The sequence below is a fragment of the Cervus elaphus genome, chromosome 21 (assembly GCF_910594005.1).
Source record: "Cervus elaphus chromosome 21, mCerEla1.1, whole genome shotgun sequence".
NCBI lineage: Eukaryota > Metazoa > Chordata > Mammalia > Artiodactyla > Cervidae > Cervus > Cervus elaphus.
The window spans coordinates 7,437,488-7,459,635 of record NC_057835.1 but is presented as its reverse complement, the minus strand read 5'-3'; the positions used below and the strand labels follow the sequence as shown (position 1 = coordinate 7,459,635).

At 54.5% G+C, this 22,148-nt stretch overlaps 1 pseudogene; it reads right to left on the bottom strand.

Moving 5' to 3' along the window:
- Window positions 1-12,595: 12,595 nt before the first annotated feature.
- On the bottom strand, window positions 12,596-12,914 carry LOC122679674 (annotated as a pseudogene).
- Window positions 12,915-22,148: the final 9,234 nt, after the last annotated feature.

The window sequence follows — 22,148 nt, the reverse complement described above, 5'->3', positions numbered from 1 at the left end:
CTGGAGCAACTTCTGCTTCCAGCTCTCCTTCCAACTGTTAAATCGAGCCACAAACATTCATTGAGCACCTGCTAGGTGTGAAACGCTAGGCTGAGTGCCGTGGAAGGACAAGGAAGTCAGATGCCAGCAGTGCCCAAGGCCTATGCAGACCACAGAGGTACCAGCTGGTGGGATGGGGGCAGGCAGGAGCTGCTTCTAGCGGTGTAGTCCTAGGCCCAGCCCCTCCCCCTTCATTCTGTGGTCCCTTGTGGATTCTCACTCAGCCTCCATGGTCACCCTGGATGGATGAACCTCATATCGACACCTTGGTCTAGGCTTTTGCCCAGAATGCCTAGCTGGGGGTCCAAGGGGCATATCAAACTTGACATACCCCAAAAGGAAGCCCTCTTCTTGCACCAGGTGGTCCTTGCTCCTGGAACAGCCTCTCTTCACAGCCTCTGTGCCTCATCCCCACCTCCTCCCTCCGCCCCAGTTCCCTCCACCCAGCCCGTTACCAGTCTCTTTCTCTTTTGCCCCCTAAATCTCTTCTCATCCATCCTGCTGTTTTCATCCCTAGGTGGTCAGCCACCTGAGTTCCCAGGACCAGTGTGTTTCCTGGCCTGGGTCTTTGCATCTTCCCCTGACATGAGGGCTAATCTGTATCCATCCGCTACACTCCTTTTGCACTAAAATCACCCAGAGTCCCTTTCTGTTGCCTGTGCCCAGATGCCCAGAATCGGCTCCCTCTCAGGCCCCCTGCACAGCGAGCCCTCCCCAAGCCTGGCCACCCGGCAAGTCGCCGTGTCTCCTGGCAGACTCAGGGTTCCCACTCTTTGCCTCACTCTTCCTCCTGCTTCCTTAGGACAGCTACAGTCACTCCGTGTCCAGGTCTCAAAGGCAGAAAGGCTCCTGGGACTCAGTCTGATCGACTCAGTAGGGGACTTTGCCTCCCAGGAGCCCCGCAGGGCCCTCCAAGGACCTCTCCCGTCTGTGCGCAGACATGCCGAAGGCACAATGGCAGCCGATAAACACCGTCACCTGCACCCACCTCGTGTCTCACAGAGCATCAGTGCCCAGGCAGATTCTCCCAAGGAAACGGACAGTCCTTGCTGCTGGGTACCAGTTACTGAAGCCACTGCCTCCCCCAGAACCATAGCTAACCGGCCCTGTGCAACTGTCCATGGAGCCAGAGTCAGCCTGGCAAAGGGGAAGAGTGCATCTTGACTCCGTTGCTTCTTAAATGTGTGACCTTGAACAGTCACCTAAGGTTTCTGAGTCCCGTGAAAAATTAGTGGCACTTCCTTTCAAGGCAGTTATGAGGAGGGAGCAAGGAAAGTCATGTGAGGTGCACAGTAGGTGTTTGATAAATGACAGCCGTGAGTGGTCCTTGGCAGATGGGAAAATTTCCCCATCGTCTGCCTCCTACCCCTTGCCCTTCATCTGGGCATTTGAAAGAAGGGCTGGGGCAACTCTCGCCTCTCTGCAGCCTTCCCCACTGAGTGGGGAGCGAGGAGACTGGCCGCTGCATTGAGCAGGCTTGGTTCCCACTCTCCTTCTCGGCCTGGCCCACCCTGCTCTCTGGTCACAGGAGACAGAGGAGTGGACAACGCAGGGTTACAGGACAGGCCCTGGCAAGCCTGGGGAGTGGCCAAGTGTAATTCGTACCGGGGTTTATGATGGTGGCTGTGAGTCAAGCCTTCTTCTCAACGTTCAGTCTTATTCACAACAAACCTGCTATTTGAATCTCCAGTGTCTTTCTCACTTGGTCTTGAACTCAGGAGGGAAAGAGGAAAGTGTCCCTGATTTAGCGACTACTTGGATAGCGTTAATGTGTACCAGGCCCTATTCCAAACACTTTACCCATCTTAACCCATTTTTGGCCTATGAGGTATTAATGCTGCTGCTGCTGCTGCTAAGTCACTTCAGTCGTGTCTGACTCTGTGCAACCCCATAGACGGAAGCCCACTAGGTTCCCCTGACCCTGGGATTCTCTAGGCAAGAACACTGGAGTGGGTTGCCGTTTCCTTCTCCAGTGCATGAAAGTGAAAAGTGAAAGTGAAGTCACTCAGCCGTGTCCGACTATTATCGACCCTGTGGACTGCAGCCTACCAGGCTCCTCCATCCATGGGATTTTCCAGGCAAGAGTACTGGAGTGGGGTGCCATTGCCTTCTCCAATGAGGTATTAATAGTACTATAACCCCCATTTTACAGATGAGGATGCTGAGGACCAGAGAGGGCAGCTGGCTGCAGGGCCCAGAGCTCATAAGTGCTTGAGCCAGGGTTTGAACCCAGACAGTTGTGAAATGGAGTTATTTCCTGTCGTATCAGTAAACAAGGATGTCACAATCATCAATGATTCCAAATGTGAGTTCCTGAGCCCGGAGGGCACTCTGGAAGAATACCTGCACTATCTGACAGCCAGCCCTCGGGCTGCAGCCACTTCCTACGGTGAACCCCGGGGAACTCAGGATGTGAAAACACACAGGATACAGGTACCTCGGATACAGGTAGCCGAGACGCATATGCTTGTATGAATGTTAGCCACTCGTTCATGTCCAGCTCTTTGTGATCACATGGACTGTAGCCCGCCAGGCTCCTCTGCCCATGGAATTCTCCAGGCAAGAATACTGGAGAGGGTTGCCATTTCTTCCTCCAGGGGATGTTCCCAACCCAGGGATCGAACCTGGGTCTCCTGCATTATAGGCAGATTCTTTGCCACCTGAGCCATCAGAGAAGATGCATATGAGATGACCAATTTCACTAAGTCTAGGCTCTTGCATCTTCCCATACATAGAAAAGCACTAAATTCCTCAACTTGAGATATCTGGTTTTCTTTAATTCACAGAATACTTTTGATGTTCAGACTACCTGCCCTTTGTTGCAAACTTCTACATAAACTGACTCCTCCCCCGCCTCCTCTGAGCAGTTCTCTCAGGGCCACTTGAGATGCTGTCTCCCAGCCTTGAAGTCCTAAAAATTCTCACCAAATAAAACATAACTCTCAACTTTTGTTAGCTGCTCAATCATGTCCGACTCTATGTGACCCCATGGACTGTATGTAGCCCACCACGCTCCTCTGTCCTTGGGATTCTCCAGAAAAGAATACTGGAGTGGGTTGCCATTTTCTTCTCCAGGGGATCTTCCCGACCCAGCGATCAAACCTGGGTCTCCCGCATTGCGGGCAGATTCTTTACATTCTGAGCCACAAAGGAAGCCTAGGACTTTTAGTTTGTGACTATTTTTTTAGTTGCCAGGCCCAGCTCCCAAGTCCACTCTCTTTGCCACTGCTTCTCTAACATTGATTCAATCCACCAAGCATTTTGACCTGTAGAATACATTAGTCTTATATATATCCCTCTTTTAAGACAAAGCAGAGGCTGGGAGGAAAGAGATAAGGAACACGTGTTTCCTGGAGCTCTGGGTCTGGCAGACTCTGCCATCAACGAGGATCAGGGTAACTCTGAGCAGGAGACGGTAGGCCCCGAGAAAGGGGTCATAGGAGCATGCGGGTGTCCTCCTTTGTCTGCACCCCTGGAGGCGGAAATGACCAACCAAATGACATCAAAATACAAGCGCCACTGTGAACAAATTTAATAAACACATGGAAGTACAGCAGAATAGGAAAGGGGGGAAACGTCACTGCAAGCCAAAGGCTGGCAGCAGTGTGAGCAGGGGCCCGGGACCCCGCGGTCCTGGGAGGAAGCACCTCGGAAATCCTGATGCCGCGGAGACAGGTGCGCTATTCAGAAGTGTGTGCTCCTTTTCCTCTCAAACAATTAATGTAAATCGAGCGGCCAGGTGCACAGGCCCAGGGAGGACTAGCAGCAGCCTCTGCAGCGAGAAGAAGCTGTGCTGTGACCTCATCAGCCCGGAGCGGGGTGGGCCTGGAGCGCAGAGCTGGGCAGGTCTGACGGCTTTGCCGCTCCCGGCTTCATGACCAGGAACCTCCAGTGTCTCCATCTGGGGGAAAGGGCCCTCTAGAGCGTGGTCCACATTGCCTGTCATTGTGGCCTCACCGTTCTTGCAGGTCTGGAGGGTGTGGTTCGTGGGGCAGGATGGAATCCGGTCAGACTTGGTGGAGATATGAGAAGTGTTTCCAGCAGGACCTCAGACTCCCTGGTTGTTCCCCTGGAGCCAGAGAGGCCCAAGCAAACAGTGACCATCTTGAGCGTGTGGACGAGCCCTCACAGAGCGCCGCGGGGGCCTGGCCACTGGCCTGCCGCTGCCACGCTGACCAACGAGCAGGGCCACGGCCCCGGGAGGCGGGCGGCCCGGCCCAGGCCCACCCTGTCTGGGCAGAAGGCTGGTTGGAGGGCTGGCTTCCAGGGCATGGGACCGGAGCAGTCCCAGAGGGCCTCACTGAAGGGGGACTCATGCCTGGGGTTCAAAGCTCTGCAGTCACCGTGCTGAAATTGTTAGTAATTTTATCTTTGAACCTGTGTTTTGTGAATGATGTCCAGGGATAACGAAGCAGGCCCCAGGGGAGAGGCTCACACAGCCAACCCCCCCGCCCGCCCACTCCCCCCGCCCCGGGCCCCATGCTTCCCCAGTCACCTCCCTGCCTCAGTACTCAGGGCCCAGTCCAGCCGCATCCTTCCTGCCCGCCCCCCACCCCCGCCCCCGAGTATGGGGCACCGTGGTGGCTGTCCCTGCCCTCAGCTGGCAGTACCACAGCGTCCCCCTCTGCTCCAAGTACCAAACGTGTCCCCGTGCTGAGGGTACCTCCTGTGAGGGTTGGGGTGATGGTCCATGGGACGATCAGAGAGGTTTCCTGACTTCATTTTGCCCTGGGCCCTGCAAATTACTTAGCTGGCCCAGTGTGGCTGGGGCGAGACAGAGGAGTCACCACCTTAAAGGCAGCTCGGTGCTGTCCCCCGCAGGAGGGACGGCTCACCCTCTGCCCCTCCACAGGGCAACAGCGTGGCTCATCCCATAAAATTCTCAGCCTCCTCTTGGAGCCACCATTGGCTGATGTCTACATGCAGAAGGACGCTTCCTAGGGCCTATGCAGACTACATTACAGCTTCCAGGAGGAGTGCCTGGCTGGGCTGAGAAAGGTGCTCTCCAGGCTGAAGAAGCACTTGCTATGATTCCTAAGCTTGGCACCTTCCTGGTGTTTAGGGGATCCAGTGCTGGGCTGGACCAGACTGAGGCTACATGGCAGGGGAAACTGCTGACGGGGCGGAGGAGGACAGGCCCAGACTGCGTGGCCTTACACAAGAGGCACAGAAGTTTGGATTTTATCTTTTTGGCCAGTTCTCAAACTTCATCAGCCGCCCAGGAGCAGAGGCCAAAGTGGCTTTATTGAAACAAGACATTTCCTTGAAGTTTCATAACGTTTCCTGACAAATATGTGAGTGGTATTGCATAAGAGCACCAAGCTTTGTTTTATTATAAAAATATCTGGAGGGACAGAGTGATGCAGGTGCTCCAAAGGAGAAAAACTTTCCTCTCCTCTAGGAAACACTTCCTCTGTTGGGGGAAGCCCAGGGAAGGGTAGAGAGAGGATGATGGATGGATGATCAGCATAGTCAAGAAATGGTGGATCAGTGCAGTCATAAATAGGTGTTTTAAAATAAGTCTGTGGATGTGCAAAGATGTATAAGACACAGTCTCTCCATAAGATGCTGACATTCTAGTAAAGGAACAATCCCACGTGTGCTAATTATATTCTTTTCTTACAGCTGCCGTAACAAAGGACCACACATTTAGTGTCTGAGAGCATCACAAATTTATTCTCTTACAGGCCTGGAGGTCAGATGTCTGATATGAGTCCCATGGGGCTAAAATCAAGATGCTCGTTCCTTCTAAAGATGCTGGTTCATTCCAAAGGCTGCAGAGGAGACTCTGATTCCTTGGCTTTCTGGCTTCCAGAGGCTTCCTGCAGTCCTTGACTCGTGGACCCTTTTTCCATCTTCCAAATGCATCGCTCCAGACTCTGCTTCTGATCACATGTCCTTTGCTGACTGACCCTCTCACCTCCCTCTTATAAAGTCCCTTGTGACGACATTGGGTCACCTGGATAATCCAGGGTGATCTTCCCTTCTCACGGTCTATAGCTTACTCTCATCAGCAGAGGCACTTCGTTCATGTAAGGCCACATCTCCACATGCCCAGGGATTAGGATATGGACCTCTTTGGAGGATTATCACTGTCTACTGCACTCAGGATGACAAACAAGTCAAAGTATCAACGTGGGACAAAGGGATTTAGTGGTCCAAAACGGGAGCCATGACATTTGACTGTGACGACCTGGGAGGACTCTGTGGAGGAGGTGGTCTCCAAGCTGAGATGACAGAGTGGCGAGCATTCTGGGCAGGAGGCAGCCCATGAGCCGAGGTGCGTGTGGAGGCAGGGAGGGCAAGGCGCTGACTGTGCATCAGGAGAGCAGAGAGGATTCGCAGGCACGCCCATCATGGTGCCTGTCAAAGCCCCAGCTGGCGAGAGCAGGACAGGGTGGGCAGTTCACGTTTGGAGACAAGCCTGTGGGCTGGCCATGCCGCCAGCCTGATGTACCTAGAGCTGTCCAAGCAGGCCGGCTGATCTGTCCCAGGAGCTTAGGCTGAAGATATGGAAACAACGCTGGCGCTGGTGGTAGGAGCAGAGTTCAAAGGCTCCACAGCAAGCAACCCTGGGGCAGGAAGGGCAGATAAACCATGAGGAAGGAGCAGGTGTAGGAAACCTGGGGTGAGAAGGCCAAAGCTCCTGCTGCTTTTGGCAGCAGGAGCCCTGGAAGGAGACAGAGGGACCCTGAGTGCCCCTGAGAGGGTGGGTGGTCAATGGAGGGCCTGCTGACTGCTCTGGAGAAGCCAGACCCAAAGGCTCTGTGCTCTCCTCAGCCTCCTGGTGTTCCTGTGTCCTGTCCTGGCCCCAGTCTCTTGTCAGCCAGAGTAGGGCGCTCATCCTGGCGACCCGAGACACCCAGTGAGCAGACCAGGCCAGGAGGGAGAGCAGGGGACCCACCGGGCAGGCTCGTCCTGACAGCCTCCCCACCCCCCCAACTGACAAAGCCGTCCCTGCTGCCTGCAGGGACCACCAAGTCCCTCCTCGCTCACGCCCTTGGCTCCACACTCTGCTCCATCCCTGGGCGTGTGCGTGGTACCTCTGGAGCTGAGCCATGCTGGAGCCCGTTCCTCCAGACAAGGCGAGGGGGCTGGTGAGCGCTGTGCGGGGGCCTCCGTGGGTGCTTTAAAGCTGCCTTACTGAGTAGTTACACTGTCCCCGGTTTACGGGCTAGGAAATCAGCTAGGTGACTCTCCCAGGGCCACGTGACCATAGGGAAATCTCTTTCTGAGGGACCTGCCCGGAAACCTGCTAACTGTGATTTCAGAACATGCCAGTTCACTACTCTCTATTCATCCAATGTTATTAGTGCCTACGACGAGCTAGTCATGGAGATAGCTACACACATGCTACACAGGAGCTTACATTTCAGATACTACAAAGTGCTATAAGAAATGGCAAAGGACCCTGGTGGGGACTGACAGGCGGTCAGGAAAGCCTTCTCTCAAATAATAAGTCTTTTGAGCAAAGTCGAGAATATTGAGAACAAGCCAGCCATGTAAAACTCAGAGACAGGAGTATCGCAGGCAGCTCGTTAAATGTTTATTCGTTTATTTATTAGGGGCACATGTTAAATCAGTGGTATTTAATTCCTGGGCTGCATTTACAGTGACTTTGGGACAATAGTCGGAAGTGGCTGTTGAGGGAAGGGCCGCAGAGAACTGCAGAAGCCAGAGAGGGGACCTGGGCCTGGCTCCCCAGCCCCACCGGCCTGTGTGGTGGAAGCTCCCAGCGTGCCTTGCAGCGCCCCCTGCCCAGGGCACCCTTCGCCTCCATGCGTCTCTCCTGGTTCCGAGGCATCGCCCCTCCTTCCGCAGCTCCGGTAACACAGGTGCAGGGCCCAGATCGACTCCCTCCCACACTGCACGCCTCCTCCTTTCTCTCTGCACACAGACTTCCCACCACCTGACTCAAGGCTCGGGATGAGTGTTCCAGAAGCTGGCGGGATGCGGAGTTGTCTCCCGCACACACAGACACCATGGCAACCGCAATTCCGTGACAACAGCAGAGGAAGCCAGGCTGGAATTTGCCAGCCCAGAGAGCGGACCATCTGGGAGGCCAAGCCCTCCACATGCTGCCCCATCTCGGTGCTCACGTCCAGGGAACTTCTGCACAAAGCAGAGGTGACATTTCAGCGACATAAGAATAAACAGTGGGCGTCTGTGAAATCCCTTGAAAGTGTATTTACTGTCCCAGAGTGACAGAAAAGGAAGCAACAGGGACGAGATTTGCACTGATAGGCAAGGTAGGTTTTAGTGATGGGATTTTGTGTCATCTACAAGGGGAGGGATTGATACCATACAAAAATATCGGTCCAGTTCGTTTATCTCCAAGATTCCATTTTCAAGCCCATCAGCCCCCTACTTTCATCTACTTTCCACAGAGGCGAAAAAAATCTGTGTATATTTGAATCAAAAGCCCCAATATATTCAAACTTCTGGGGCTCCATAGGCCTGCCCTTCATTCTAACAATGAGAATCATTTTCCTACAGAATATATAGCATGTTCCGGAAACTCCAAGAGGCCCTTCACATGTATTTATCTCACTCTTTGCAATGGACTTATGAGGAGGAACCACAATTATTTTCTTCTTAAAGATGAGAAAGGGTGCTGCTGCTAAGCTGCTAGGGTGCTAAGAGATGTTAAATCCCCAGGCTCATCCAGCTGGAAGGAAAGGGAAGAAGGAGCTGAGGCAAGCCCACCCTGCTCTAGAGCGTGAGCCCTTGACCGACACTAAGGGGTCAAAGCAATCTGACTGATGTACTGGTACAAACGCACCTCTGAAGTTCTCTTGTGTGTTGGGAGGACTTCCTGAACCACGTGCTGCTAGGGGGCCCTGCTGCGGATGGGAATGCTGAAGTCCAGCCTGGCAGACCCCGAGGCTGTAGCACACACTGTAAGGGGATGGAGAGAGAATGCTAGGGTGGGAGTCCGCTGGACGGCACTGTGGACGCGATGCCCCGCAGCAGTGACTTGCTCTGCATCAGGTTGCCTGCCCCTTCACACGTGGCTCTCCTGGAGCCCACGGGCCAGCCCAGGCCCTACTTGGCAGTCTCCCCCTTCACCTTCTCCAAGCCTGAGTCCTGCTTGAGCTGCCAGAGCGAGATGAGACAGAGGCTGGGGGAAGGTGCAGGCTCCCAGGGCTCAGTCAGCTCCTTGTGCAAAAACGGGTGAGTGAACGTGGGAAAAGAGAACCCCACTTCTGTGTGCGTGACCTGTGACCCCATCTGCTGGGAAACGTGGCCCCCAAGCAGATGCAACCCAAACCTGAGGAGCACCCCACAGGCCCCTTCCACAGCACCTGGAGACTGATCGGATAGCAAGGTCTGGAGCAGGGGGTTGAGAATGACCCTGAAGTTGGAGCCCAAGGGCCTGCAAGTGTCCACATCCCTCCCCTTGGCTGCCCCACCTGACCCAGAGACAGACCAGGGGCAAGGGTGGGGAAGGGTCTTGGGAGGAACTGGAAGAGGGTCTGGTGAGGACCACCTCCGGGCACCAAGAGTGGGTGGGGCAGCCAGCCGGAGCCTCCTGGACTCCAGGACCCAGCAGCGGGGAGCCCACAGCCAAGTCCAAGCCCAGGGATTGAAAGGTTCTCACTCAGCACTCAGAACTTGCTGGAAGCAGGACAGAGGGAGACACCCAGCAAGGACTGTCTTCTCTTTGTGCGTGTTCAGTCGCTTCAGTTGTGTCCAACTCTTTGCAACCCTGTGAAACTGTAGCCCACCGGGCTCCTCTGTCCATGGGAACCTGCTCCGAACACCCTCGCTTTGGAGATGACACTGGGACCAGTCATAGTGAGCCCCGGGGGCAAGGCAGCAAGTTCCCCTCTGTTGGCAGAAGCTTAGTTGTGGGTTTAGGTGCAAAGAGACACGCCCTGCAGGGCTGCGAGGCCCAGGTCATCTCCCCACTTCCTCCTGGCTCTGACCGCGACCGCAGACAGCACTTTCACCAAGATTGCTTCCCTTCGGGGTGGGCAGGTCTGCAGAGGCGAGGAAGCGGAGGCAGTCCAGCTCAAGGCTCTCTTAGCTGCAGCTGCACCAGCCTGAGCCAGCTTCTGTTCCGTGCAAGGAAGGGAGCTGAAAGCGGGGTCAGGAACCTGCATTCTGTCACTTGTTCGCAGCCTGGTGACACAGGAGTATCCATCCCCAAAGCTGCTGTAACAAACCCTGAGAACTGTGTCCTGCCGCTGACCTAGAGGCCAGAATCCGAGACCAAGTGTGGGCAGCACGCTTGGGCTCGGGACTCAGGCTCCAGGGTGGGCTCCTGGCCTGCGTCACCTCAGCCTCTTCCCTGTCTTCACAGGTCTTCCTCCCTCTGGGTCTGCATCCTGCCTCTTCCCACAGGGACACCCGTCGCTGGATCGAAGTTTCACCCTAAATCCAGGACTGTCTCAAGATCCTTAAGGGACACAGGGTTTTTCCTGCACAGGCTTTTCCCATGTTCATGGGGACTGGGGGGTGGTTAGGACTTGAACGTATCTGTGGGGAGATGCACTTCAGCCCACTGCACGTGGGGACAATGATCTGATGCCTGGAGAATCCCACGGACAGAGGAGCCTGGCAGGCTACAGACACGACTTAGTGACTAAACCACCACCACGACCGTGGATAGGGAGGGGGCAGGGCGGGAGAGGTGAGGCCGAGAAGCAAGAAGACTGCTTTGTACCTACGGGAGGGAGGGGCTCAGCGTCTCCCTCCCCCAACAGCAACTCCCCCCACCCCCACCCCAGGGTCGTGCACGGATCTGCCTGCCCTGCTTCTCTTCTGCCTGTCTCTCTGCGCAGAAGGCGAGCTCCTTGGGGGTGGGGGGTGAGGGTGCATCTCCAGGCAGGTCTGTGCAGGGGGTGGGGGGTGCGGCTGTGCAGGGGCTCCAGCCCCACGTCTCCCTGCTCCACGCTGTCCGCCTTCCTTTGTAAATTCCCGGCTGTTTCCCTCCTCCCTTCCTTGCCCCCCACCCTCTCTCAGCTCCCCTTCCTGGCCTCTCCCCTTTTTCTTACTCCAGGCAGAAGGTGAAGGCTGTCCGCTGGGCGCACTCTTGGGAGGACCCCAGTGGTAGTGAAGGGCGGAGGGAAGGTCAACCTGTCCTGAGCTTCTAGCCACAGCCACCCACAGTCCCCAGGATGCTGTGGGCTGGGCCGGCCTCGACCTCACCGAGGTGCCTCCTCCCTCCATCGGTGCACGTCTCCTGACCCCCCAGCACCCCCAGCAGCTCCCTGCCAGCTCAGTGACCCCCTCCTCCTGCCTCAGCCCCCACTCCAGACCTCAGCCCCTGCCAAACGCTCCCGCTTCGTCCTTGCACCTGTTACCCAAGCAGCCTCTCCCCTCCGAGCGGTCTGTGGAGGCCGGTGACTCCACTCTTGGGGTGTGACCCCACCCCGCTTCTGCCCCTCCAGGCAGCAGGACCCATGGCTCCTTCCCGGGGGGCTACCTGGAACTCAGGGACCCATCTGGTTCTGAGTCAGAACTTCCACTTTCCAACAACAGAATCAGTCCCTCTCTGCCTCCTGACTCAGGCTCTCAATTGAGTCAGAACGCTGAGGGGAGGTGGGGGCAGTATTCACCTCCATCAGCCACCCCACCTTGGGGTTCACGGCTGTTTCTTTTTCTGTCTGTTTATTTTTGTCTGTTTTTGGCGTGGAGAAGGAAGAGGTGCAAGAGGGTAGGCCTGGATCTGGGCGATTTGGGGTGGCAGCGCCTAGATGCACAGTGATCGCGGGGTGACACCTGTCCCCTTCAAGGGGAGGTAGGGTGCAGCCAGGGCCGCGGGGCCACACAGCCCTCAACAGGTGACTGCGCATGTCCCCCACCCTCCTGTGCTGACTCTGACCTCCAGGCTCAAAAGAGTCAACGCTCCACAGGACGAGGGTGTCCTTAGAGCCCTGGGGAGGGGGCCGCCCGCTGTGGCCTTTGGTGCTCAGGGCCAGGGGTAGTGGGCATCCAGGATTCCCCACCCTTCTGCCTGTCCTTCCGGGCCCCTCTCCAGCTCGCTCCAGCGGAAGCCCGCGCTCCCCTCCCTCGGGTATCACTTCCTATGGAGGAAGCCTGCTTTGTCCGTGGAGGTGCACAACCGGCTGGCTGCAGGGAGGCCTCTTGGGGGCTATTGTTTGGCACTTCCTTTTCGGCAGGGGGCCTGGCTTGCAGAGCTGCCCAGGGTCTGGACTCTCCCAGAGGCGCCCAGGCGGGGAGTGCACTGCGGAACCAGCCAGTCGGTTAGTCAGTCAACACACGGGCTGGGCACCCTGAGATAACTCTGACTCAGTTCCTGCCCCCATGGAGATAAGGCTGTGATGGAAGACCCCGGAGCTAGATCACTTGGAACCGTCCAGAACTACTCAGGGGCCTCTTCCCACGTCCATGCCCACAGACCCTCCACACCCACAGAGACCACCAGGACTGTTGTTGCTTTAATTGTGATAAAATACAAATGACATAGAATTTGCCACTTTAACCATTTTATTTTATTTATTTATTTATTTTCATGGTAAAGGCTGCTTTATTGGTGGCAACTAGTACAAGTCAATAAATACTGATCCCCAAAGAACTCAGTTATGTATCAGATTACTGGTCCACAGGGAGCTGAATGGAATTGAACCAACTGATTGCTGGGAGGATAAACTGAAGTCAGTCCTGCTTCTTGGGAAATGAAGCCACAGCCAGTTCATACATGGCATATGCCGTCCCACCAACTGTAAGAATTATGGTGGCTCTATGCAGGAGGGCATCACCTATCCCACCCTTCAGAAGCACTGGATTCCATCATCCTCCTGAAACAGCTTTTGTTCCTCTGGAACCTTATTTTCAAACTGTCTGCATGAAGCAGTACTTATGGTCCTCTTAGCAATCTGACGGAGAGCCAGAAGATTCCATAGCATCTTGGCTCAGTTACTGCCCACCAACCGCGACAACTGACCGCCAGCAATGAGAACTCCACACGCCGGAACTGGAACTACCCATTTTAACCATTTTGAGTGCACAGCTCCGCGGCACTGAGCGGGCTCACCTCATGCATCGTCATCAGCCTCCACCTCCAGAACTCTTCCATTTTCCCAAACCGAAGCTCTGTCTCCATTAAACACTGGCTCCCCACCTCCCACCAACGCCCAGTACCCCCATCCCCTTTCCTGATTCCACGAATTTGTCTGCTCTAGGCACCTCACAGAAGTGGGATCACAAGTATCAGTCCTTGGGTGACTGACTTATCTCACTGAGCATAGTGACCTCAGGGTTCGTCCATTGTTGTAGCAGGCATCAGAATTTCCCTCCTTTTAAAGGCTGAGTAACATTCCTTTGTATGGACCACCTCTGCTGAGCCCTGGGCACGTGTGTTGTTTCTACCTTTTGGTTATTGTGGATAATGCTGCTGTGAACGAAGGGGTGCATGTAGCTTTGAGACTCTGCTTTCACTTCTCTTAAGTCTGTACCGAGAAGTGGGATTGTTGGAATGGATTGGGAGACAATGACAGAGACAAAGATGGAGAAAGACAGACAGACAGACAGACAGATGATGGCCTTTCTGTTGGTCTGGGAGGTGCTGGTGAGAGAATAATTTAAATATTAAAAATAGCTTTGTTTTTACCTTAAGCTGGTAGATTTGGTGGAACCTATTTAAGTAAGTAAATACCTCTTGGGCTTCCCTGCTGGCTCAGATGGTATAGAATCTGCCTGCAATGCACGAGACCTGGGTTCGATCCCTGGGTTGGGAAGAATTCCCTGGAGAAGGGAATGGCAACTCACTCCAGTATTCTTGCCTGGAGAATTCCAGGGACAGAGGAGCTTGGCAGGCCACAGTCTTGGCAGGTCACAAAGAGTTGGACATGACTGAGCAACTAACACTCTACCTCTCTACTTTTAAATACCTCACAGGCTGGTGCAGGAATTAAGTCAAATGTTGACAGCAACATCACAGTGCCCGGCCCGAGAGGGCACCCAACACACTTTTTCTCTTTAATGTTTATTTATTTGGTTGTGTTGGGTCTTAGGATCTAGTTCCCTGACCAGGGATCAAACCTGAGCCCCCTGCATGGGAGCACAGAGTCCCAGCCACTGGGTCACCAGGGGAGTCCCCACATTTGTTTTTTTTCCATTTCCTTCTCAGGCTTCCACTACCTTGAGCATCCAGTCTGTGCCCCCAGGGCCAAGCCAGGGCTGACACACAGTAGGTGCTCAGGCAGTGTCTGTTAAATGAACAGCCAGCCTGGGTACTAACCAGCTCCGCTCACGAGGGAGAACGGCGGGGCCCTGGCTGGTCACCTGGAGCGGCCCTGAGCCGGGCCTGGCTTTCCCGCTCTTGCAGGTGCGGCTGCAGAGAGAGGAGAGACAGACAGATGGAGAGAGACAGAGATGGAGAGAGCGGGAAGGAGGCGGAGTGAGAAGGGAGGGAAGGAGGGAGGGAGGGAGAGACGGACAGAGGGTGCCCCGTCCCTCCGGACTGCAGGCAGCGGACCAGCGCGTGTCCTTCCAAGCCCCCCTTAGGCAGCCTGGGTGGAAGGTTCCTTGTTTTCCACTCCCTCACCTGTTGAGCCCTGTAAAGGCCTCCTTTAAGTCTTGGGGTGGAAGCAAGCGCCAAATGCTGACATACAAGGTGATGATAACCACGTTTGGTTCAAAGAAAACAACCTAGAGGAGCCTGGCTAGTTCTCAAACCAGCACCAAGTCACTGGGTGTGGACTGGCTTGTGCTTCAGGTTGGTTTGGGCAGCTTCCAAGGGCAGTTCAAGTTGCTTTGGCTTAACAGACCCGCTCATGCCTCTGTGCGTGTGCATATGTGTATGTGTGTGTGTACTACGTGCATATACACGCGACGGGTGCATCGTGTGCATGTGTGCTGTGTGTATGTATGTGACGTGTGTGTTGTGTGTGTGTGCTGTGTGAATGTGTGTGGGTTATGTGTGTGTGTTGCTGTTTGTTCAGAATAATCGACAAGGCTCTGGCCCCACAGCCTTACGGGGACACTGACAATTACTATGTGTCCAGCAGCTTTTTGTCTCCAAATCTTTCCATATTGATTGCCTCATCTGAGCCTCAGAACCCCCACGAGATGTTTTGTAGATGGAGAAACAACTGCTTACAGAGGGAACTCAAGGTCACAGCCCTGGGACAGGGAGGCCGGGACTAGAACGCGGACTCTAGGAGTCCAAGTCCTTGGCTCCTTCTTCCTCACCCATGCAAACATCCCGCCAGGCACTCAGCTAAGAAATAAGGGGGCTACCCATGCCGGCAGGATGGGCCTGCCCCTTGAGAGTGGTGGGTAGTGTGCACCAGATTCTCTGAGAGGCAATGTACGTTAACTGTGATGGGGTCAGAGCCAACTCCGTGTGAGAAGGACACAGAACACAGGATGGGATCTGCCAGGGGAGTCCGGGAAGACTTGCTGGAGGAGGTGTCCCATGAACTGTCTTTGTGCCAATTAAGCGCTTCATCAGCTACACGTACCAGCACTGACCATAGTGGCTTAAATCAGCAGGGGTTTATCTTTCCTCACAAAACGAGCAGCCTGGAAGGAGGCAGTTCTGGACTGGAACCGCCCCGCCGCCCCCAGGATGGTCACGGACGAGGGGCCCCTTGCTTCACACCCTACCATCTTTACAGTGTGGCGCTTGTCCACACAACTGCAAGGCAGCAACTCAGGCTTTGGGTTTGCAGTCCAGGAAGGAAGAAGGGGAGAGGTGAAGGTCAAAAAGCAAAAGGTCAACCAAGTCAGCGCTTCCTATGGGGAAGGAACGGTGTGCTCAGGAGCCCACGAAACCCCATGCGGCAAGGAGTTTTCCCCCAGGAGGCGGTCCCCAGGAGAGTGTCACTGCTCTCAGTGAGATGGTCAGATGGGGCAGGGGCAGGGGCAGGGGCAGGGGCAGGGGAGGGAGGGAGGGCCCGGAGCAGAGTCTGCAGCCCCCGCTGGCCGCTGGCCGAGGAGGGCAGGTGCAGGTGGAACAGGTCCCCTGTGGTCGGGGGAGTGAGCATTGCTGTGTAGGCAAGTGCACGTGCATGTGTGTCTGGACACACAGTCACACTTGAGTGTGTGAGTGTGAACACGGTTGCACGCCTGTGAGGATGCGGTGAACGTGACAGGGTGAAAAATGAGCTCCATCGTGGAGTCCTTGTGAGGTTCAGATCCATGTCTTTGGGAGAGCCTCTGACCTCTGTGGGGGTGACTGGTGGGGGTCTCAGCAGAGACAGGATGAGAGAGAGGAGCCTGAGAGAGAGAGCGCGGAGACACTGGGGCGGGGCTGTTAGGATGGGCAGGGAGGAGCCACAGGCTCAGCGCCAACAGTATTCTCAGCCACGTGGCCCCAGGAGGGAGGACCAGGAGCCTTCTCTGCAGGTGGGCTGGGACAGGGAGGCCAACCTGGGACCATCACTGCCTCCTCTGTGCCTGGTTCTCCTAGTGTGTAGAGCACATGCAGAGAAGAAAAAAGACAGAAGGAGGAACGAAGGAAGGATGGGAAGGAAGGATAGGAGGGAGGGAGGAAAGGAGGGAGGGAGGAAAAGTAGTTAAAATAATATCAGACAGGGGCTTTCCTGGTGGTCCAGCGGTTAAGACTCCTCACTGACAATGCAGGGGACTAAAGTTTGATCCCTGGTCCGGGAACTAAGATCCCACATGCTGTGTGGTGTGACCAAAAGATTAAATAATAATAATAATATCAGACAAAAGTTGTGCAGACTTGATTATGTTATCAATATTGGCCTTAAGAGATAACGAGGGGCATTTCAAAATAATACTGGGGTTATTCCATGACCCAAGATTAAGATGTAAAATCTTACATTTTCACTCACTTGATAACATAGCCTCAAGAGACATAAAGAAAAAACTGGCACCCTAAGCTTAAGGATTAGGATATAGGATTAGAGGAGCCAGCAACTAATTGCCAGGAGGTTAACAGAGGCTTCACTGAGGAGGAGGGGTTTCAGCTGGGTCCTCAAGGCTGAGCAGGAGTTTTCTAGGTGGACTTACAGCAGGAGTAATAAGGACTATTTCCTGAATCCTTTACTTACACAACTTCGCTCAACTCCTACGACAATGCTATGATGTGGGCTTGTTAAATTCCCAGCATTTAAATGAGGATGCTGAGGCCAAAAGAGCTGAGGTAGTTTGACTAAGATGATGAAGCCAGTGAGTGATGAATCCAGGGTTTGGACTGAGATCCGTCTGCTTCCAGAGCTGGGTGCTTTACCTGGAGGCCACCCTGTCTCATGCGTAAGAAGCGGCATGTTTGCTTGTTTTAATCACTTGTTTGACTTGTGTCTGAAGTATTTATTTGAGGAAGACAATTGAGCGGCCTCGACTGGGTTATCAACTGTAAAGAAATTCTCAAAAAATTCGAGCTGTAATAGATAACTTCTTACCCGAGACAGGGGCAAAACACACACCTCCCCAAATACGGATATGCCTAACGCCAACTAGTGGCAGCATATATAATTGCAAGGAAAGCGCGTGAGAACAGTTTTTCCCCGTGTAGTAACCACAAACCTCAATAGAGAGACGATAGACGTTGGAACCTGGCATCAAGTTGTTCAGTAAATATGAAGAGATCATTGACAAGTTGTCTGCCACTGGTCTTGTTTCACAGTCCCCATGATTTCTTTTTTCCTTATTTTAAAAGTAAGTTGTTTTCTTTTAGAAATTAAAGGAGTGGGGGAAAAAAAGAAATAGCAATCATCCATCATCTCAGTACTCAGTTTCCACTATTAATTCTGGTTGACAAGTTTGACAAGTTTCCTTCCCATCTCTCTTTTTAAGGAAAAAAAAGTCACATTAAAAAATAAGTGACAGCTGTTCATTATAAAGAAATTAAAACACACTGTAAATCCCAAAGACAAATAAAAAACCAACCCAAATCCAACCAGCTGAAAGTAACCATTAGAAGGGACTTCCCTGGGGGTCCAGTGCCTAAGACTCCTTGTTTCCACTGCAAGCGGCACGGCTTTGACCCCTTGTCAGGGAGCTAGTACCCTGAGTGCTGCGTGGCATGGGCAAAAAAAAAAACCCATTAACATTAGATGAACATCATTTTGAACAACTCCACAAATACACAAAAACCAGAAGGGTGAGTAAGGGACAGATGGGTGGAAATGACTTTATAAAACCAGAAGACTCATATCTTGGGTTCTATTTTTAATCTAATTTTACTTCACTTGAACAGAAGAAAAAGAAAAGGGAGTTCATAGAATTGCTGAATTCATATAAATATTCCTTCTATAGAAGAGATATTTTCCCTTAAACATCCCTCTGAATTTAAGAAAGGAAATTGTGGCGTTATTAAAAGGTTGAAGTCCTTTATGACATCTTTCAAGGTCATATTTCTATTTCTATTTGTATAGACTATAGACTCACTGCTTGCTGTAAAAGATGAGCTAACTGGGCCAGGCACATGGGTACCAGCACGCAGTTCTGAAGATCCTGAAGTCCTTGTGTGTGCCAGTTGGGAGACATGGGTGGTGGACTCTCTCCCCAGCGCTCTCCCTCTGTGCTGGCCACCCTGATCCCACCCCCAGGACCGGTCCCAACCCCCGTCTCCCCAGGATCCAGAGCTACAGAGCAAGTGGGCCTCTGGATCCTTCTCCCAGAGCCCCTTCCACACTCCCACCCCAACCCAAATAGCTTGGTTTTCATCTGTTTCAAGGGGGTTGAAAGCAGTTGGAAAACCACTCCTCTGGGCTAGCACACAGGCCTTGCAGCTTTGCGTGGTCCCTGAGTTTCAGACAGCAGAGACCTTTCTGCCTAAGCCCACGTAGCTCATTAAGAAGTGGAAGAGTATGTCCGTAATCACGGTGTAATTACCTTGCCTCCTAATTGGTAGCAGACACAGGCCTGCGGGTATGGAAACTCCCCAGTGAGCTGGCTCCAAGCAGATGAGGCAGAAGGTGCAGGTGGCCAGGAGTGTGTGGAGGCTGAAGGAAGGGGGCGAGCTTTGCTGGGGCTCCTCTCAAGGTCTGGAGCGGGACATGTCCCTCCGCTCAAGGTCTTGAGCCCAGGTCCTCACGCTCAAGATCTCTGGTTCCGTGGGAGGTGTCCGCTCAAAGCTGTCTCCGCTGTGAAGCCCTCCCTGACTACCCCCACAGGCACATCTTGCACCGCGTTCTTCGTCAGAACCAGTTGCCTTATTTTGTGGTGTGTGGTCTTCGTGCTTGTCTCTCCATTAGACCAGTGACTTCTGGGGGGCGGAGGCCTAACACAGAATCGTGAAAGAATGAATGGTGGAAGGAAGGAATGCATGGCCACCTTTGGGTCTGGGGCCTAGCTTGTGGGATGCACTTCCACGGAAGGTGGAGGGCGGGGGGAAGGCAGCCTCTCTGGGGCTTTGTCATGACTGTCTCAAGACGCAGAAGCTTTCAGGAGAGGCAGACACCTTGGGGTCATCGGATGTTCATTTTCTTCTCATCCCTGGTGGCTCAGACGGTAAAGAATCTGCCTGCAATGCAGGAGACCGGGGTTCAATCCCTGGGTGGGGAAGATCCCCTGGAGAAGGGAATAGCAACCCACTTCAGTATTCTTGCCCAGAGAATCCCATAGACATAGAAGCCTGGCGGGCTACAGTCCATGAGGTTGCAAAGGGTCAGACATGACTGAGCAACTAACACTTTCACTTTTTCTTTTCAATAATAATAGTAATAATGATACATTCTTGGTAAAATTCAGATAGTCATAGAACTGTGCAAAGTGAGTACTATATACTGTCCTTTCCTCCCAACCCTGGTTCCAGTTCTGTCTTCAGAGGCGACCTCTGCTGGACCTATTTGTCTTCAGTGGAAAGTCTGGGGAGACTGATGGGTCTGACCAGTTCTGCTCCCCACTTGAGATGGGCCCAGCTTGCAAGAGGGGCTCCAAGGTGCACACATAACACTGTTTGCCTTGGCCCACGTGTCCCTCTTAGTGCTGGCCGGCGCCACGGCCAAGGGCTTCTGCACATAACCTGCTCCTCCTCTCCAGGTGGCTGGCGCAGAGTCTGCTCGTGGCCAGGGACCTTGCCTCCCTGACCCTTGGTCTCGTCATCTGTAACTCCTCAAACTAACTGCCAGGGTGGTCGTGGGGGCTGAGAGGCACTGGGTATTAACACTCAGCTCAGACCTTGATAAATATCCATCTTTTACTCCCTTTTTCCACCTCAAGCCTGCCTGCGACCTATGATGGGCTTGGGAGTAGCAGGCCTGCTTGTGCTTCAAGTCTCGAGGTATTGACGAATGCATGCCTTTACAGAAGCCTCCCGAACCCAGCAACGGTCTCAGTTCAGTCCAGTTCAGTGGTTCAGTCCTGTCAGGCTCTTTGCAACCCCATGGACTGCAGCACACCAGGCCTCCCTGTCCATCACCAACTCCCGGAGCTTGCTCAGACTTGGGTCCATCGAGTCGGTGATGCCATCCAACCATGGCAACAGTCTGTCACCTGTTGATTCCACCCTGGACCTTCAGGGAGCAGAGCCCAGTGAGCTGGGACCAGGGAGGAAGCTGTCGTCGGACACAGAGGGGTGAGACCTGTGCTGGGAAGTGTGAGGGGCAAAGGTGAGCAGAAGCAGCCTGCCTGGGTGAGCCCGTGTGAACGTGGGAGGGTGACCTGATGGACTTACACCTCCCCGTCTCCCCTGCCTCTTTCCTGCCTCCCTCCCTCCCTCCCTCCCTTCTTTCCCAGCTTGTGCCTTCACTGAGCATCTGCCTGGCCCAGGGGCTGGAGGTTCAGGAAAAGGCCGACATGGAAGTTTGTATCCCTAAGACCTCCCAGCCCCAGGGGAGCGTCAGGTCCATGTGCAACAGGGAAATGGCTGTGATGAAGGCGGATGTGGCAGGCAGGAGCCCCGAGACTCAGGGAAGCCAGGATGAGGAAGGGCGTTGCAGGTGGAGGGAACTGCAGGCACAGAGGCCAGATCAAGCCCGCCTGGCCTGCAAACTGCCTACGGCTCTTCCCTGTGAGCGGGGGTGGGGAGTCCGGCCAGTCTGGTGGGGGCGGTTAGGGGGCTTGTCTGGAGCCTTTGGTCCGGGAAGGGCTGGGCCGGAGTCCTGTGACTCACGTCCGGGACCCTCCGCCTCCTTGACCTCCCTTGCTCCCTGGCTGCTTGGGGAGGAAGTAGCCAGGCCTCAGCTGACAGAAGGAGGCTTTGATGTTGGAGAAGGGAATGAGGAAGGAGGGGCTGGGGTGAAGTTCTGGAAGCGTTTCAGGAATCTGCTCCTCCTCTGACACCATGGCAACCAGGCACAGCTGGGGGAGCTGCCTGCGGGGCTGGGAGCCTTGGAGCTGCTTGGATGGGGGTGAGCTGGGCTTGGGGGGCGAAGACCTCTTGCTTTCACTCCTGGCCCACCCAGCCCAGGGAGAGGGAGAGGGCAGCTCTTGGGGCTGGGCATGGCGCTCCCCTTGTCTGAGCCTCAGTTTTGGGGTCTGTAATATGGGGGTAACAATGCAGTATCCAGCCCAGGTCCTCTGGGAAGCAGACACCCCAGCCGGGTTAATTAGGGGAGCACCCCGAGCGGCCCTTCCCCTCCCTGAATCTCAATGTTCGGGGGGGGGGGCATCGCCATCAGGGAGACGTGGTCACACAGAGGTGGCCAGGGCTGCCCGGTCTCCACACCAGCTGGGCTCATCTCTGAGGACCAGGAGCCCAGGGGAGACGGGGCCGTGGCTTGAAGGGAGCGCTGGGGTTCAGAGAGGGCAGGCGGGTCCCGGTCATCCACCCACAGCTGGAGGTCTGAGTGGGGGTCTCTTGGCTGCCCCACTGCCCAGATCTGCGCCCCTGGCCAGAGTACCAGGGCTTGCTGTTTCCAGAACTCAGGCAAAGTGGCTAAGGAGATGGGAGAGGGGTGAGCCCTGTGTCTGTCCCAGGGCTGCTGAACGAATGCCCGAGACCAACTTGAAAACCCAGAGACTCCTCCTTTGGAGGCTGGAATCTGAAATCAAGGTGCCAGCAGGACCCAGTTCTCTCCAGAAGCTCCCAGGGGATGGTCCTTCCCGCCCCTCCCTGCTCTGGTAGCTCCCCAGGTCCCCGTGGCTGAGGCCGCCTCACTCGAGTCTCCGCCTCCGTCCTCACGTGGCCTCCTCCCGCGTCTCTGTCCCTCCCCTTCTTAAAAGGACACTGGTCCCTGCATCCGGCTCCCGCCCAACCCCATCTGACCTCACCTTAACCA